This window comes from Meleagris gallopavo, chromosome 7 (assembly GCF_905368555.1).
Source record: "Meleagris gallopavo chromosome 7, MGAL_WU_HG_1.1, whole genome shotgun sequence".
NCBI classification, from domain to species: domain Eukaryota; kingdom Metazoa; phylum Chordata; class Aves; order Galliformes; family Phasianidae; genus Meleagris; species Meleagris gallopavo.
Genome location: NC_139410.1, coordinates 16,547,048 through 16,562,303, shown reverse-complemented (window position 1 = coordinate 16,562,303; position 15,256 = coordinate 16,547,048). Strand labels below are relative to the sequence as shown.

General features: G+C 36.1%; 2 long non-coding RNA genes across 2 annotated transcripts in view; one reads left to right on the top strand and one right to left on the bottom strand.

The window, feature by feature from the left end:
- Window positions 1-15,256, bottom strand: part of LOC104911745 (uncharacterized) — a 75,915-nt gene that overhangs the window by 44,660 nt on the left and 15,999 nt on the right. The window contains exons 2-3 of the long non-coding RNA XR_014884432.1: window positions 2,231-2,307; window positions 583-743 (exon numbers count right to left, since the gene is read on the bottom strand). This is a non-coding gene — a long non-coding RNA (uncharacterized LOC104911745). The remainder of the gene's footprint in view (window positions 1-582; window positions 744-2,230; window positions 2,308-15,256) is intronic.
- Window positions 4,572-13,688, top strand: LOC146543977 (uncharacterized). The gene is made up of 3 exons (XR_014884531.1): window positions 4,572-4,821; window positions 9,265-9,441; window positions 13,530-13,688. It is a non-coding gene; the product is annotated as an uncharacterized LOC146543977 (long non-coding RNA).

Here is a 15,256-nt window from a genome sequence, read left to right as displayed (position 1 = left end):
CAGTTTTTCAAAAAGTTGAGAGGGATAAAATACTTGAAAATGATAGAGTAAGAGTAAAGAAAGATCATCAAATATCACATTTATGTTTGCCTGCCATCTGTTTTCTCTTAATTTTATTTTGCCTGCTTTTCAATAATTTTTGCTTACGTGTGCATAAATAATTTAAAATTATAATATTCAAATGAGAAAACAAGGGGCTTCCTTAATGTTTGTAGTAACCACAAGAAATAGAAACGAAATGAAAGGGAATAAGTTTCTTCCCTCCAACCATTTAAGGGGTCTCTAAATTCAGAAGAAATAAACAACAAACATCTGAAACTCTCTATGCTTTTCTCTTCATGGATGTTCTGTCTCCTCTTTCCTTAAATGAAGGCAAATAATGGATAGAGGCCTTACATATGAAAGGATACTGCATGACTGTACATACAGGCTGTAACAAATGACATGTTTCAGTCATCTATGTAATCTGTTCTGCTTGCTTTAGAAAGCTGTAGCTGAAAGTACTTTCAGCTCAACCTACAGCTTTGAAATATCTTTATGAGGTGGCACAAAAAGATTTTGTCTTCCATCATCTGCCAGTACCTGGATAAGCACCATGAGACCATTTTTGCTTTGTCTAGAAACATATCTTCTTCACTCCCATTTTTCCATGCTTTTTTGTCAGATATAGTTGTCCCAGAGGGAAAGCTAGTAGGTAAGGTAGGTCATCATGTTTGATAATTGTGAAAGATCATTGTGTGGTCCTAGAAAAAAAAGAAGGACAATCCAGATTTCAGTTGGTCAGAGAGGCAAGCTGTTCTTCTCTCCTGCAAATAAACAATTGTCCTATCACCAAAAATAGTACGACTTTTGTTGGAGAATCTTTCCAGTGCCTTTATCATAACTACTTCCCTGTCACAGGACCAAAACAGATCTGGGAATATGTGATCAGACTATACAGAAGTGTAAAATTTACTCTGCATATCTGACACAGACCTGACACCTAAGGCAAATCTGTTCAATTCCCTTCTGGTTGTTAACAGAATCCAAGAGAGAGAGGCTAAAGGGTTGGCTGCATGCTTGTCGAATTGCTTCTGTCAAGCATATCCAGCTTGCAGACTCACTAGCTGAGCACCTGAACACTAAAAGAATTGCATAGTTAGCCCTCCTGCTGAAGAAAATTGTGAAGAGATGCAGATGGTCCTCATCACCTTTTGTCTAGTAGTTACTCTTTGTATTTACAGAAGGTCTCAATGGTAATGTCAACAAGCAACAATGAGAGAGCAGTATCCATAGCCTTCTAGTCACTAGCTTGTTCAGTCTTACATTCCCATGGTTGGGTGAAATTAGTTATCACTAGTCAGCTCTAGAGGATGTGTTTATGGAGAAAAGTTTTTTTCTTCAAATGCAGAAAAAGTGCCTCTAAATGTTCCCTCTGCCAAGCACAGCTGAGATAGATCCCTTTCCTATTCGAAATTAATGAGCTGATATAAAAGTAGCACCTGTATGTGTATTTAGCGCAATGAAGTCAGGTACAGGCCTCTAGCAGCGTCAATCAAGATCTGAACTACAGCCAAAAAACAAGCTCCATCAAAACCCATGAAAATCCAAAACAAATTACAAAAAAAAAAAAAAAAAAAAAAAAAAATCCATACCACACACACATTGTCTCCCATTCCCTTCTCTTAATCTAACAACCCTTCAGGGACAAGTTGAATGGCAAGAGGGAAGCACTTATAAGAATGGACTTTCAATGTTGGTCTCAAGTCCACAGTCAGCCTGCAATTAGAATACATTTTAGAAAAATTTCATTATCTATTATTTTAAAAGAAAGTAAGTGTATTCTTCATTTAGTTCTTGATCACGGTAGCAAATCTAATGCAATTTTTAGTAAATCCTTAGTTGCTGACTAAGTCTTACAAATCTTCCCCAAGGCAGGGGTCATGAAAATCGATATTCAAAACTAAATGTACTCAGATGAACCACTCTCTCTTTCATATCTATATATCAACTAGGGAAAGACTTTATGTTATGCTTTTCATTCTCACATTGTGGAGTTCTTGGGAATATGTAGTGATAATGTTTATGCAGTTTACAGGTAGTTATAAATATGTTTATATGTATATATATTTATACATTATATATGTTATTGTATGCGTTTATGTAGTACATATATGCAGACTGTATATTGGGATTAGTACTCCATACTACTGATATTGATATATATAGTTTAAACAATGGTTATTCTTACCTTACCCATATCCTGAAAAGGAACTTGAGAGTGAAACCTCAAGTTCTGAATCTGTTTCTATAGCCATACTGTTTAACCTGAAAGATACAACATAATTATTATATTAGAGTTCCTTAGGGATTAAGCAGGTAATCCATGGAGATCATACTATAACTTTTCTGTAGCTGCCATTGATTAAATATGTTCCATCTCATGAACCATGAATCATTTCATTTTTAAGTACTCTTTTATTTCCTTGAAATTTATCTAAAAGTTTATTAGATTCAGTCTGTACAGCCCTGATAGACAGCCCGCATACATTTAAAGCATTCCCAGTGGAGAAGCATAAGACATTTAAAATCTGTACTTGATCTGACAACAGCAGCACCATGTGTGAATTAGAAACAGATTAGACATAATCGAAGATAAAGAGGACACAAGCATCACTCCCATTTTGGTGGAGTGGGCTTTAAATTATCAGATTCATCCAGAATATACTACTGAGAAACATTGAATTGTTATCTTTAGACAGCCTTTTCTAAGAGTTTACAATTTCTCAGTTCAGTGAAGCTTGCCACCAGCTTGTTATCAGAACAAAAAACGAAAAATCATTTGGTTCAAGGCACAGAACTGATCTCACCTCCAAAAGTGCACATTTTCTTCTGATAACAGACACTTCACTGGACCGCAGAGGTACCACATCAAGCTTTACAGTAAAGGCAATCTTTCTAAGATTCTTCCACTTTTCAGGCAATTCCTAACAACATTACAAGTAGATATGGTTTGTCACTTTGCAGAGCCAACAATCCTCCCTACACAGAACACACATAGACTTACTTACACCTCCTGCGCTTCCTCTTTTTATTAAAATACTAGCTGATTTTATGGCCCTCCTTCTTTCTGTCCTTATGTACTGACAAACATAGACTCATTACTCAGGATAATTTGCAAAATGTAATTAAAGATAAAAGTTTAAAATATCTTACATTTTCTAGTTAGAACATATTTCTGTATATTAAATTTGTAAATAAAACTCAGCAATAAAAGGAATACCCCAGTAATGCAACTCACTATAAAGCAGTTTTGATAAGCGTGTTATAAATTTGAATTTCCCTCAAAAGAGAGCAAAAATGCATGCAGCAACAACTGAACATGTTGAATAACTCAGCGTTAAGTGCTTTCAGAAACCTGCCTAGCTCTTAGCAAGAACGTGCTTAGCCTCAGCTGGTCTCAGGAAAGTTATATTCCTTACCCAGCTTTCAGACATCCCAAAGGCTCATCTATTCTACAAGTAATAGATGCTGCTGACAAAGCAACAGCAAATGGCATTCAGTATGGACAAGTACTCATGCACATCTTGCATAATTATGCACTAGAGTTTAAAAGATCACTATATGAAGGTAAATATTTATGTTGTGATGGAAAACTCATATGGGCCTTTTGAGTTTGAAACTCATTCTACATAATTTCACAACTCTGTTTCAATACAGTTGAACTTCATTGATTCCTTGCAAATCATATTGGTCCAAAAGTTTTTCTATCATTATCTGAAGCAAGTTTTGACATAGTTGGCAAGAAGGTTAATAAACACAAGCAATTCTTCAGTAACATGTTCATAAATAAGAGCACAGTGAAATAGCTGTGTGTAAGCACTACTTTAAAAAGAATATTTCCATGGTAATTTTTTTTTCATCTGTACTAAGAGGCAAGAAGTGTTGGAATGGAAAAGTACAGATATTAGTTGGAAATGTTCTCTATTTTCATATGTAATGTAAGTCTTCATATTTAATGCAAATCATGCCCAGGAAAAAGTAGCTACAAAAGCTTTGGAAAATTCACTTCACTTTTGGAAAAAAATCAGGTTGAAAGCAAAGCTGTGATTCATAGAGAAATAATGTCTTACATACTAAAAACCTGAAATTGTTACAGTGGCATTTATTCTACTTTAATTTATAATTTTTTCCTTTTTGAAACATGAACATTTCTGATTACATGATTTTTTTTTCCAACTGATTTTAGCTAAGAAACTTTTGCAGAATTTTTATTTTACTTTTCTTAAATAAAATTTTCTTAAATAAGAGCTACTAAAAGATCTCAATTCTGCCTCTGTCCCAGAAATGAACAGGTTTTTTTGTGCATAACCAGAGGCACGTTAAATCCTGTTTCTCAAAAAAATCTACTGAATAATCTAGCATTGCAGGATCAGGGCATTCTGTGTTTGCACAGGTAGGTCAGGTAATTAACAGTTTAATGACTTTGCTTGAGTGCAAACTATCAGAGTCCTGAGTGCATGTCCAGCCCCACCCCTGGACTCCACCCCATATCCAAGAGCTTCACTTAAGCTCAGCAGTGAGTCTTCATATCTGAGCTATATGGTGTGCATGACCGCTGCCAGCCCTGTTTCTGGCCCTCCCTCTTGTGCAGACCAACATTTTTGTGAGCTTGCATATCCAAGAGAAATTCAATCCCAAAGAAGTCATGCCTGTTGTCCCAAGCACACATTTGAAAGCAGCAAGAAAGACTGAACTCAGCAAAGACTACCTGTTGGCTCAGAGCCAAAAGGCTTGAAAGTACTTCAAGAAATCCTTTCGTCCACCTTTCTGAATTGAAAAGTATGTATGGACATCTCTGCTTTTTGATTCATATAACCTTGCCTAAGGGAATTACCTGAGCTGTTTTCCATAAAAATTCAGGTCTATTTAAATAATTAATTAAATTCACCAATGGTATTTAAAAGTTTTATGGTCAACTTGGTTTGAAAAAACTACTGAAAAATTCAGATTCACTAACTTTTGTAGAACTTTGTTAATATTGGCCATAAAGAAAAAAACACTAGGTCTTAAATCAACAAAATAATATCATTATTAATATTTCTTTAATAGGTGTGAGAAAGAGAAGGAACCCTGAAAAACTGAAATACTCCTTATGTAGAATGCATTAAATGACCTGAATATTTTGGAAGCTAATTATTTTCATAAAACTTTGTCTACTATAAAGATATCTATTAAGGAGAAACTGCTTCATGCACCGCGTTTTATCAACCTTCCTTAAGTACCAGTATTAGTTGAAATGACTTTGATGCTCCAAAACAAAGAGTGATCAAGTTCCCTTTCTTCATAGCTACTTATTTGTTCCAGGGCATCTATCTGATTTGTATCATGCTAAATGAACCCCTGAAATTGAAAAGCAGTAGAGACAAAGATTACATTGAAGGAAAAAAACAACTTAAAAACCAAGCCAAATGCCAAGACCCAAGGTGTTGTATTGACTGCAGTCTCAAGTACAACTTGTCAGTAAGCAATAACTTGTCTGTCTGTTTCTAGAAATAATTTAATGGAAAATGACTGGAGTCATATTTCTCAAGTATTATAGTTTCTATTTAATGCATCATACTAACATCAAAAGTTTTTAAGTATCTTTTGTCGTCAGCCAGACACAAAATGTATTTATCACTACTTACATTCCAACATGTTGATTTAACTCACATTTGCAAGTGAGATGGGTTGTGCTTCAGATTCTTATGGCTGTCACTGTCATTCTCTAGTCAATCTAAAAAAATTGAAATCTTGATTCCAGGCATCTTCTCCAAGAGTTTCCTTTAAACCATTAACAGAATTTTAATCCCACAGAGAGATGATAAAAATGCCTCAACAGGCTAGACTGTTACGGCTAATAGAGTTCAGTGGGGTGCACAAGCCCCACCTTTTCTAACAGTGGGGCTGAATATATGGCTTTGCAGGCAAAGTAGTGGACATGCTAAAACCCAAAGTCAAATCTGCGTGCTCATCATACTGCAAAGGGTAAGAGGGAAGCACAATTTAAATATACAAAAAGTTGCCAGTTGCAAATACAGCAACAAAATACAGACTTGCAGAAAAACTTGCACTCACATTCAATCTCTAGAAAAATTAATTCATAAGCCACTTCTGTCTGTTGACGCAGACATAATCAAAGTGGTACTTGCAGAACTGGGAGCAAAAACCCAGTACCAAGTATCCTGAAGAGAAATGGGTCACCAAGAAAACAAATATTCAACAAATAATCGTAAGGAAACAAACAGTTCTTGAGAAATACACAACCTGGAATACATCTATAGAAATCTTTTGACACAAACAGTAACACAAGGTGTAAAGTCACAGACTGCCTAAGGACAATACTGAAGCAAAACCAGAAGGGAAATCTATGAACACAACAGTCCATCCAGCTGCAGGCTTCAGTTTGCCTTGAAAAGACATGCTCAACTGGGCAGGCCAACAGGAAAGATTTAAAAAGTTAGCCAATATCATTCAAAGAATGTGTGCTGCTGGCTGAAAGAATCACTAAAATAAGAAGAGAAACAGAAGGTAAAGAGAGCAGAAAATGACAGCTCACAATCAACAAATGGGAAAAGCCTCACAGCTTCTCTTAAGGTATCAATATTCTTGCTTGTAAATGACTGGAGAAAGGTGACTTGGGTGGGAGAACAGCTACATTCAAATGCCTAAGGAAAAGCATATTTAGAAAAAAAATAACAGAAGTAACAATACCTGTAAATAAACTTTTCCAAGGTATTTGACAAATCCGTTTACAGATGATGCAATATCACAGACGTTCTTGATTAGTCCCTTCATAATATCACAGAAATTGCTATTGACATTAAGTCCAAATAAGGTTTAAAAGTCATTTCATTGCCATTAAAGCAAGCTGCACTTCAAATAAAGGAGTGGATTCAAACATGGCCTCAGTGTTTTCAGTCAGATACTGAAGAGAACACTTGATAGCTTTGAACAGCCCATCTACAATCATGTGGTCTATGTATTCAGTGTAGGGTTTCCATTCATCAGAAAGAGGATCTGCCTGGAGCAAATACTGATTGTCCTGGAAAGAGTAATTTAGAGAATCGCTAACAGGGGTTTAGAGTTGCTCTTCCCTGTGTGGATTTCTTATCCCAGCTAACTGATGAGTCCAGGAATAAAGGAACTCTCACTTTGATGAAGAAAAGCATTCCCACTATTTACAACATAATTACCTTTTCATTGCAACTTTTACACGCACATCTGGAACTAATTACTGAAAACTCTTCCTCTCTGGAGTTGGATTTGCATCAGTGAGTGCAAATACTTGAAAACACTTTTAGCTTTTACCCAATTCCATTTTTCCTAAGTATTCACATCTATTTATTGATAATAGCTATTTCTGGTACAAAACAGTTCATGTGACAGTAGACCCACTAAATACCTGGTGGATCTTTACTCTGTTTCTTAAATCATACCCCATTCTTTGATGATTTCTTCTGAACAGAAGAAATTATTTCTGTCATGTTTTTCTGGTTAAAAAAAAAAGTTGTTTATTTTTTGTTGTGTGTTTGGGTGTTGTTTTTTTTGTTTGTTTGGTTTGGTTTTGTCAGCAAAACAGCTATTTTACATTATCCTTAAATATTCAGATGATCTCATCCACACTTGAAACAGAGTCACTCCGTCTGCTTACTGCAACCCCAGAGATCGTCACTGTCAAGTCAGAGGCAGGCATCCATCCAAAACACATGGACATGTTTTTCAGAACTCTCCAATTCATACATTTTACTTGTCTTAGCAGCACGGTCTTCTGTAGCTTCTGTCAAACCTTTACAACTATACTTAAATATGAAGTACTAGGTGAGCAAGAGAAACTTACTTTTTCTAGGGTTATAAAAATATTTTTGAATATTTTTTGTTCACTCTATTAGTCAAGAACCTTGATATAGATTTTTTAAAAAGGACAAATCAAACTTGGGAGTTTCAAAAACATCCAGTATCAGGTTTTCAGTCCATGAAATGAACCACATCCATATTAAATCAGTGGAATCTGCATCCTATTTATACAATGGTAGAGAATCTGGCTTTGAGTATGTACAACGTGTGACAGGATACCAAACATCTGGATAACCAAACGTTTCTGTTTGTAAGACAGATGACTGTGCAAGAGCAGGACAAGTTTCTCTATACTGCAGTTCCTCCCCTGTCTTTCTGCCACAGCTTCTATATGAAAGCTTTCATTTTCTCATTCGTAGGCAACACAGCCAAACTGGCACAATTCTGAAAGCAGACACTGTTTTACAACTGGATTATACCAGCTTGTATCTAACAACCTGTTTAGATCCAAGAAAATGTATTTTACTGACTGTGCATAGGCAGACTAGAACCATAACCATTTAACCTAAAATTCAATCCAGTATCATATCTTTGACTAAAAAGCTATGATGGTGTTGGAATTAGATGTTCTTGAAGGTCCCTTCCAACCAAAGTCATTCTATGATTCTATATTAACTTTTACAGAGAAATCCAACACGTGTCTGCAGGATTCTTGGGACACTATTTCCATCAGCAAGAAGACATCCAACTGGAAACTGTTTTCTACGTTTCTGCAGCAGAGGCTGCAACACTCCCAGTCAGTACTCGTTCCAGTAATCACAATAGTTCTGTCATCACACATCTCTGGGAGCTGGACTAAAATCACCAACTGATTTTGTTCTGGTTCCCAAAAGCCATTCTGTTCAGCCCACTAAGATAAGTTTCATCATCTGTTCCCAGTGTTATAAGCCACTTGTAATAGATGATGAAACTTAGCATAGCATTGTGTTATTAGTGTTATAGTGTTATTAGTTTATAATCCACTTATGCTTGATTTCATAAGTTTCCTGATGGGAGGAATTAGTTCTGTCCATACATTTACAAAATAATGCATTATGAGTCACCTTTTTGTTTTCAAAGAAAAACATGCATACACTCAATAAGACTACAATGTACTACAATTAACTACAAAATACAAACTACAGAGTAACAGCCACCCAGACAAGGTATTTAGAAAAACAGCTGAATACAGTTTGATATTGGTTGAGTGTAGCGGAAGATTTGAAGAGATTATTTCTGAGTATGTCAATTTTCTAGCATGTCTTTATGTTCACACACAACTGTCAAAAAGAATCTCCCTTATTTACCTTCCTATTTACCTTGTAAAGTCTTCTCAGAATAAAAGAGCACTGAAATGGCTTTGTGTTAGAAGGATGTTTTAAAATCAAGATATTCCTTCTCTTGCAGAAACAGCAGAGAACTGCAGAATCACAAATATTCTGTCATTCAGAAAAAGGCTATCAGACATTAAGAACATCATGAGTAAATCCTGTGTGATTTACTGAAGTAGAATTTTCATCAGCCTTCTGACAGCAAGAGCATGAAGTTTTTGCCATCAGTATTCTTCTGTTCTAGTCACTTCCGGTAAGTCCCACATATAATACTTCTTATAAAATGAAATCAAAATAGCATTTATCTTCATAGAATGTCCTGGGTTGAAAAAGGACCACGATAATCATCTAGTTTCAACCCCTCTGCTATGTGCAGAGTCGCCAACCACTAGACCAGGCTGCCCAGAGGCACATCCAGCCTGGCCTTGAATGCCTCCAGGGATGGGGCATCCACAGCCTCCTTGGGCAACCTGTTCCGTCACCACCCTCTGAGTGAAAAAATCTTAACCTCTAATGTTTCTTAGGGGACAGGTACAGTACAAAGACATGATCCCATTACACTTTTTTGTACTGAAGTCAAAACACAAAATCTGATACTAACCTCCACAGCAAAAAAAAAAAAAAAAAAAAAAAAATAATAATAATAATTAACATGAAACAAGTTAATTGCTGAAACAATTAAAAACAATCCCAAATATCGCATATTGAGATTTACTGCTTTGCTACTTTCAGATTAAAGTTGTCTCACACAGTCCAAATTCCAGAGAATGACTACACTGAGGTCTAGTGTACAGAGGTGTGGATACTGTGTAGAAATCCATCTGTTCCACTGCTCTCTCACATTTTGCAGAACAGGGCTTGCTTCCAGTGTCTGCAAGATCCTACTGAAACAAAAGAGATTTCACCTCAATGTCATTTTAAGTACATAGTACAGCTATAACTTCAGAAAGTGCCTGAAGTGTTTTAAGCACCACTGTACAATGTTTTACAGCAATACTTATGGATGATTGATGTGCTTAAACCATGTTCTGTGCCTGAGAAACCTCTCGTAACTCCTGAGACTATTTTAAACTGCCTGAAGTCACTGGCATGATTTTATAAAGTGCATCACATCCACTCCTTAACTTAAATAAACAGAAACATTTATGGTGCCAGTTTTACCAGTGTGTAAGCTGCACACAAAAACAAAGCTGCTCTCACTGACCAAGGGGCAGCAGCTTCCCATCCAAAACTCTCTGAGCCCCGGCAAAATTCCCAAGGGCACCATAGGGCAAGTTACATTGGGTGTCAGTGATTTCAGGTGCTCCAAGAGGATGCTTTCATTTCCCCTCAGTCTGTGAAACATCAATTACTCCGGAAAGAATGAGACCTCCTGCTGGATGCACCCAAGCCCAGTTCCTGCATAGAAATCCCAATGGCTTTTTTGGCAGGCTACAGAACGCAAGCCGGGAGACTTGCTGGGTCTTCCTTGGGAAGAACTCCAGCAATAAATGTATGGATGACACTACAGCAGAGTGGGCTACAGACATAAATAAAGGCACTGTTGCATAGTCACAAGACGTATGAAGAGGAGGTATCTATGAGAGCTAATTTGTTTTGTCACCACATGGGTCTGTGACACTTTAAGATCACCCAGGAATCTGGTTAACTGCCAAGACGGCCAATTACTCTTTCTTGAGATTTTTTGTGCAGAGAACACCTTCCTTCACATCTTATGAAGAAGTCTCCCTCTCTTTTGACAGTAACCCAACTGAAATCGGACAACTAAAATCAGCAAGGAGGACAGTTATGAGTATGAGCATCGAACAGTTCATAATAATCAAGGAGTCTCCTATAAGACTTTAGAAGCATGTGAATATGTGCAGATCTGAGGTTTTAGAGACAGGAAATAGAGCCAAAATATGCTAGTTTCCATCAGCTTTCCTGTATGCCTAGGCCACCTCTGCTGTAATTATTTTCCATTGGGATTCTAAAGAACCAGATATGGCCAATTGAGTTGTTGTATAATTCCATTTTATTCTTTAATAAGAATAGTTGTCTCGAGATCTGTGCCTGTGACAAAGTGTTTTGCTCTCAAATAATTTCATCGGAAGGTAATTTAGTTGTGGAAGAAATTAAGAATTCTGAGCGCCTGCACATTCATTTTAAACTGGAGTTTCAACATAATTTGAATTTCAATGAAATAAAATGAAAAAGAATTTGGATTTCAAGTACTTTTAAACTTCTCGTGAACATTTCAGCAGCCTCAAGGCCTTGAAGCTTGGTTCACCTGCCTTTAAAATCCCCCTATTTCCTTCTACTATTGCTACTCCGTCACGTTCCTTGTTCTAGCATCTCCTTCTCCAAATCCCAGCGTGGAGAGAAATAATCTGCCTTACATTAAATTCCAACTGTTTTATTTCTCCATAAGCAATAGGTACCATTAGAAGCTTGGTCAGTAGAGTGAATTTCAGAATATTTAACTTCCAAAACCTGCTTATTGGCCAAAAGGATTGGCAAGACATCACAAATCCTCCACATGGTACAGTGATTCTCCTTCAAATGAGCTAAGAAGAGGAAATTCTCACTAAATCTGCTAGTAATCAAGTTAGGAAGACCACAAGAACCTGCCTCTTTCACGACCTTTCAAGACTTCTGAATTTGGTTTTACTTTGAAGCAAGAAGCACCAAACCTGACAATGCACGAAAATGAGTCACTCTACAAAAGCCAAATCAGGATTTTGAAAAGATCAGCAAAAAATCCACTGCATTTTTATTTTGAATTCTGTTCAGCTTTTTCCTAGTTCTTTTGCTGATTTCAGTATGTGTGGGAATATACTGCCTGAATTTCTGATTACTTTAGGAAAAGCGTTATTAGCCAGACAAAATTTTACCTCTTTTACCTTAGTAATTGCTGGCTTGCAAATGAAGATGCTGTTCTTAGCATTTTTATCTTTCTTTCAAGAAGGAAGAATTTTTTGTTTCTATCAACAGATTGTGAAAATAAGCAGAAAAAACACTGCATCTCTTGTTAGGCACAAGCATATACCTGCAGAATAGTTGTACTACCAAAAACACTGCACAGCAGAAAACAAAAGAAGCTCTTGAAACAAGGCTCCTTTGAATATATGGCATTTAAGAGAGAAAATCAGTAGGTACAATTAAAAAAACAAAGAAAATTACTGTGTTCTGAGATTATATAAAACTATAAAGACCACCAAAAAAACACTAAAGGAAAATGCCTAATTAATTAATTAAAACTTGCCAATATCACTGAAGATAAAGAATATCTCTCTGGGCAAAAAAAAAGTGATAATAAATTATGTCAATTAATAATAAAATTAAGAGAACTAAAATTAATAATAAAATAAACTGTTGATAAACAAATCACTGAAATTAAATTAATAAAAGAGAGGGAATTTCCCCCTACTTTTTGTTTTTTATTCTCAAAGATCTCTTTGTAATAAGCAATCTAGTCATCAAGCACATACTGAAAAGCAAAACTGGGATAAAAACTGGAAGCAGTAGCAAGCCTTTCGAGTAAATTAGCAAATATCTGCAAATCTGTAGAAAATTCATTGAAAAATAAATAAAATAACTGCTATTTAATTCTAAGCTATATTACTCTAAACTGTGCATCTTTCCCAGGGAAGACTGCTTTACAAATAATATTTTGTTAAAGTAATTTCTTACTATCTTACTGATTATTTTTTTCCCTTTCTGGCTTCAAAAGTAATGTAGAAATTGCATTATGAATCTGCGTGGAATTTATTTCGCATTTATCTTTCCATGCAAGATTGATGGGTTGCATGAAACATTGTGACTTGAAGGCTGGGGAGGAGATTACTAAGAACTGAATGATGGCCACAACAATAAAGCTAATACAAAAACTAATAAAAATACAATATAGAAAAACGAAAATAATAGAAAAATCTAGCTAGTTGTAGTATTAGTGGGACAAAAATGAACAAAGAAGAAAACAGAGCTGTTTATACATACATAAATATGCATATGAATTATTTATACAACTAATTATTGGAATCAGCTTTTTGTTTGCTTGATTTGTAGCAGTGTTTCTGTGGGACAGTTAAGAATGGTGGATGGAATAGCACTGTGATAAACCTGTATCTCACACCGCTGAGAAATTAGACTCGACAACATGCCTCCAAAAATCCCTGTGAAAAGGCATGAGGTTCTTGAGGGAAGGATGGAAAAACTCTCTTAAATTGCACAAAACATTGTAGACTTATTCCAAACGGCATGACACTGGAATAGTCATCTGTACGTGAGAGGAAATACTGTGCTGTGGTCTGATGAGCCGTGGCCAAGAATTAATGCTTTTTTAAATTTTGTCTTTGCTAGCTCTTTTGCTGCAAGAGTGGGTCAAAAAGCCAGCGGCACAGAGCCCTGAGGAAGAGGTTCTAGCAGAAAAGAGGAGGATAGATGTACTAAAGCACTGCATGCAGTTTCCCCACGCATCCAAATTATTCCAGAGATCTCGAGGAATTGGGACAGCAAGAATTATTCTCCCTCTAATCTTGGTAAAAAGCTCTTAGGAGGTATTCCTAGAAATTCCTAACTGTTGTGCACCTGCCTGCTCAGTTGGTGACAATTCAGTTTGCTCATTATTGTGTGCATGTTGTTGTTGCTCTTGTGATTGTGGGAAATGGCACTGAAGCTTCAGAAGTCAGTAAATCCATTCTGCAACAAATTGCAGATGCCTTGTGGACAAATTCAGGAAATGCAACCAAAAAGTTTATAGCGTGATTTTATATCATTTTTCCCAATAATATGTTTGCTGTATTTGAATATGTATTACCAGCAGCAGCCTCCATTTCTGGCAGTTTGTGGTTAAATATCCCATAAACGCTAACACTTCTTCTATTCTGAACTCACTACAGTCATGCTGACAGACCAAATTACAGTATTTTATTATATTGCATCTTCACTGTGTATTTTATTTATCTCTGTTGTGCCTTCTAGTTTTTGGCATCTATTCAAAACCTTTACCTGCATCCTCCTGCTGTTTGTCCTTCTGGCAAAGTGTTCTTTTTTCTGCAGGTTTTTTGTTGTTGTTTCCTTTTTTGTATTCAGACCAAAAGCTTTTACTTCTGTAAGCTACAAAGATCATTTATTTTCACAAGCTTAGGAAGACTCAATGACACCAAAATGTTTCTGAAACCCTAGACAGTTGCAAAGATAGCCCATGTATTAAATCACCAATTTTGATGGAAGTGAAACATTGCTTATAAATATGCTCTTTGTAGCATAAGGACAGCTTAATTCAGTAGTTAAATTTTGAAATTCATAACTTTAAATATGTATGTTGGCTATAAGTAATACACAGTTCAACTGGTCTGTGCTCTGCCCATTTGCTGTTTGTTGCAGCTTTATCTCTTGGCTGTCTGTGGCTCATCACAGGTTCAAATAACATAGCATCCATAAAAACTGGAACTTTTCGTGGTACGTCCAAGTTTCCTGCCTAATGTGACAGCTGCACTGGCTTCATTGTTTCTGAATTTCCTTGAAGGAGGACATTCTTCCTAGATCTGAAAAGCTTTAATAATTAATGCCTTCATTTGGCAATATGTTACATTGCATAGCTCCTAAAAGTAAGTATGTAGTCTTAAATTACTTTGGATTTTTCCTTTATAGACTGAGACAGAGTCCAGTCTCACCACAGGAATGGAATAAACTTACTCCAGTTGTTGCATAGATACGAACGATCATTAAGCTTCTTTAGTTAATATTTAACTATCAATCTTCACAACCATTAGAAAACCTTGTCTTACTTTATTGCTTCCAAATAGACATTTAGCAACAACATTTTCTTTATTTGCTTGCTTCTCTGGAAGATGATTTCCAGACTTCAGCTTTTTGAGAGAGATTTTGCACATTTTGGTTTGGGCAAGGTGTAAGTATTGTAAGCACCTGAGTCAAGTAAGAAGAAAGTAGGTGGCACCAGCCCTCTGTTTCTTCTGAAGCTTCCCATACATGCTTGGAAACTTAAGTAACAAGAACGAATTATATACACTTTGAATCAACAACTCGTATCAGAGAAAGCCCTATGCTTTGCTGTAGTTGTTTTT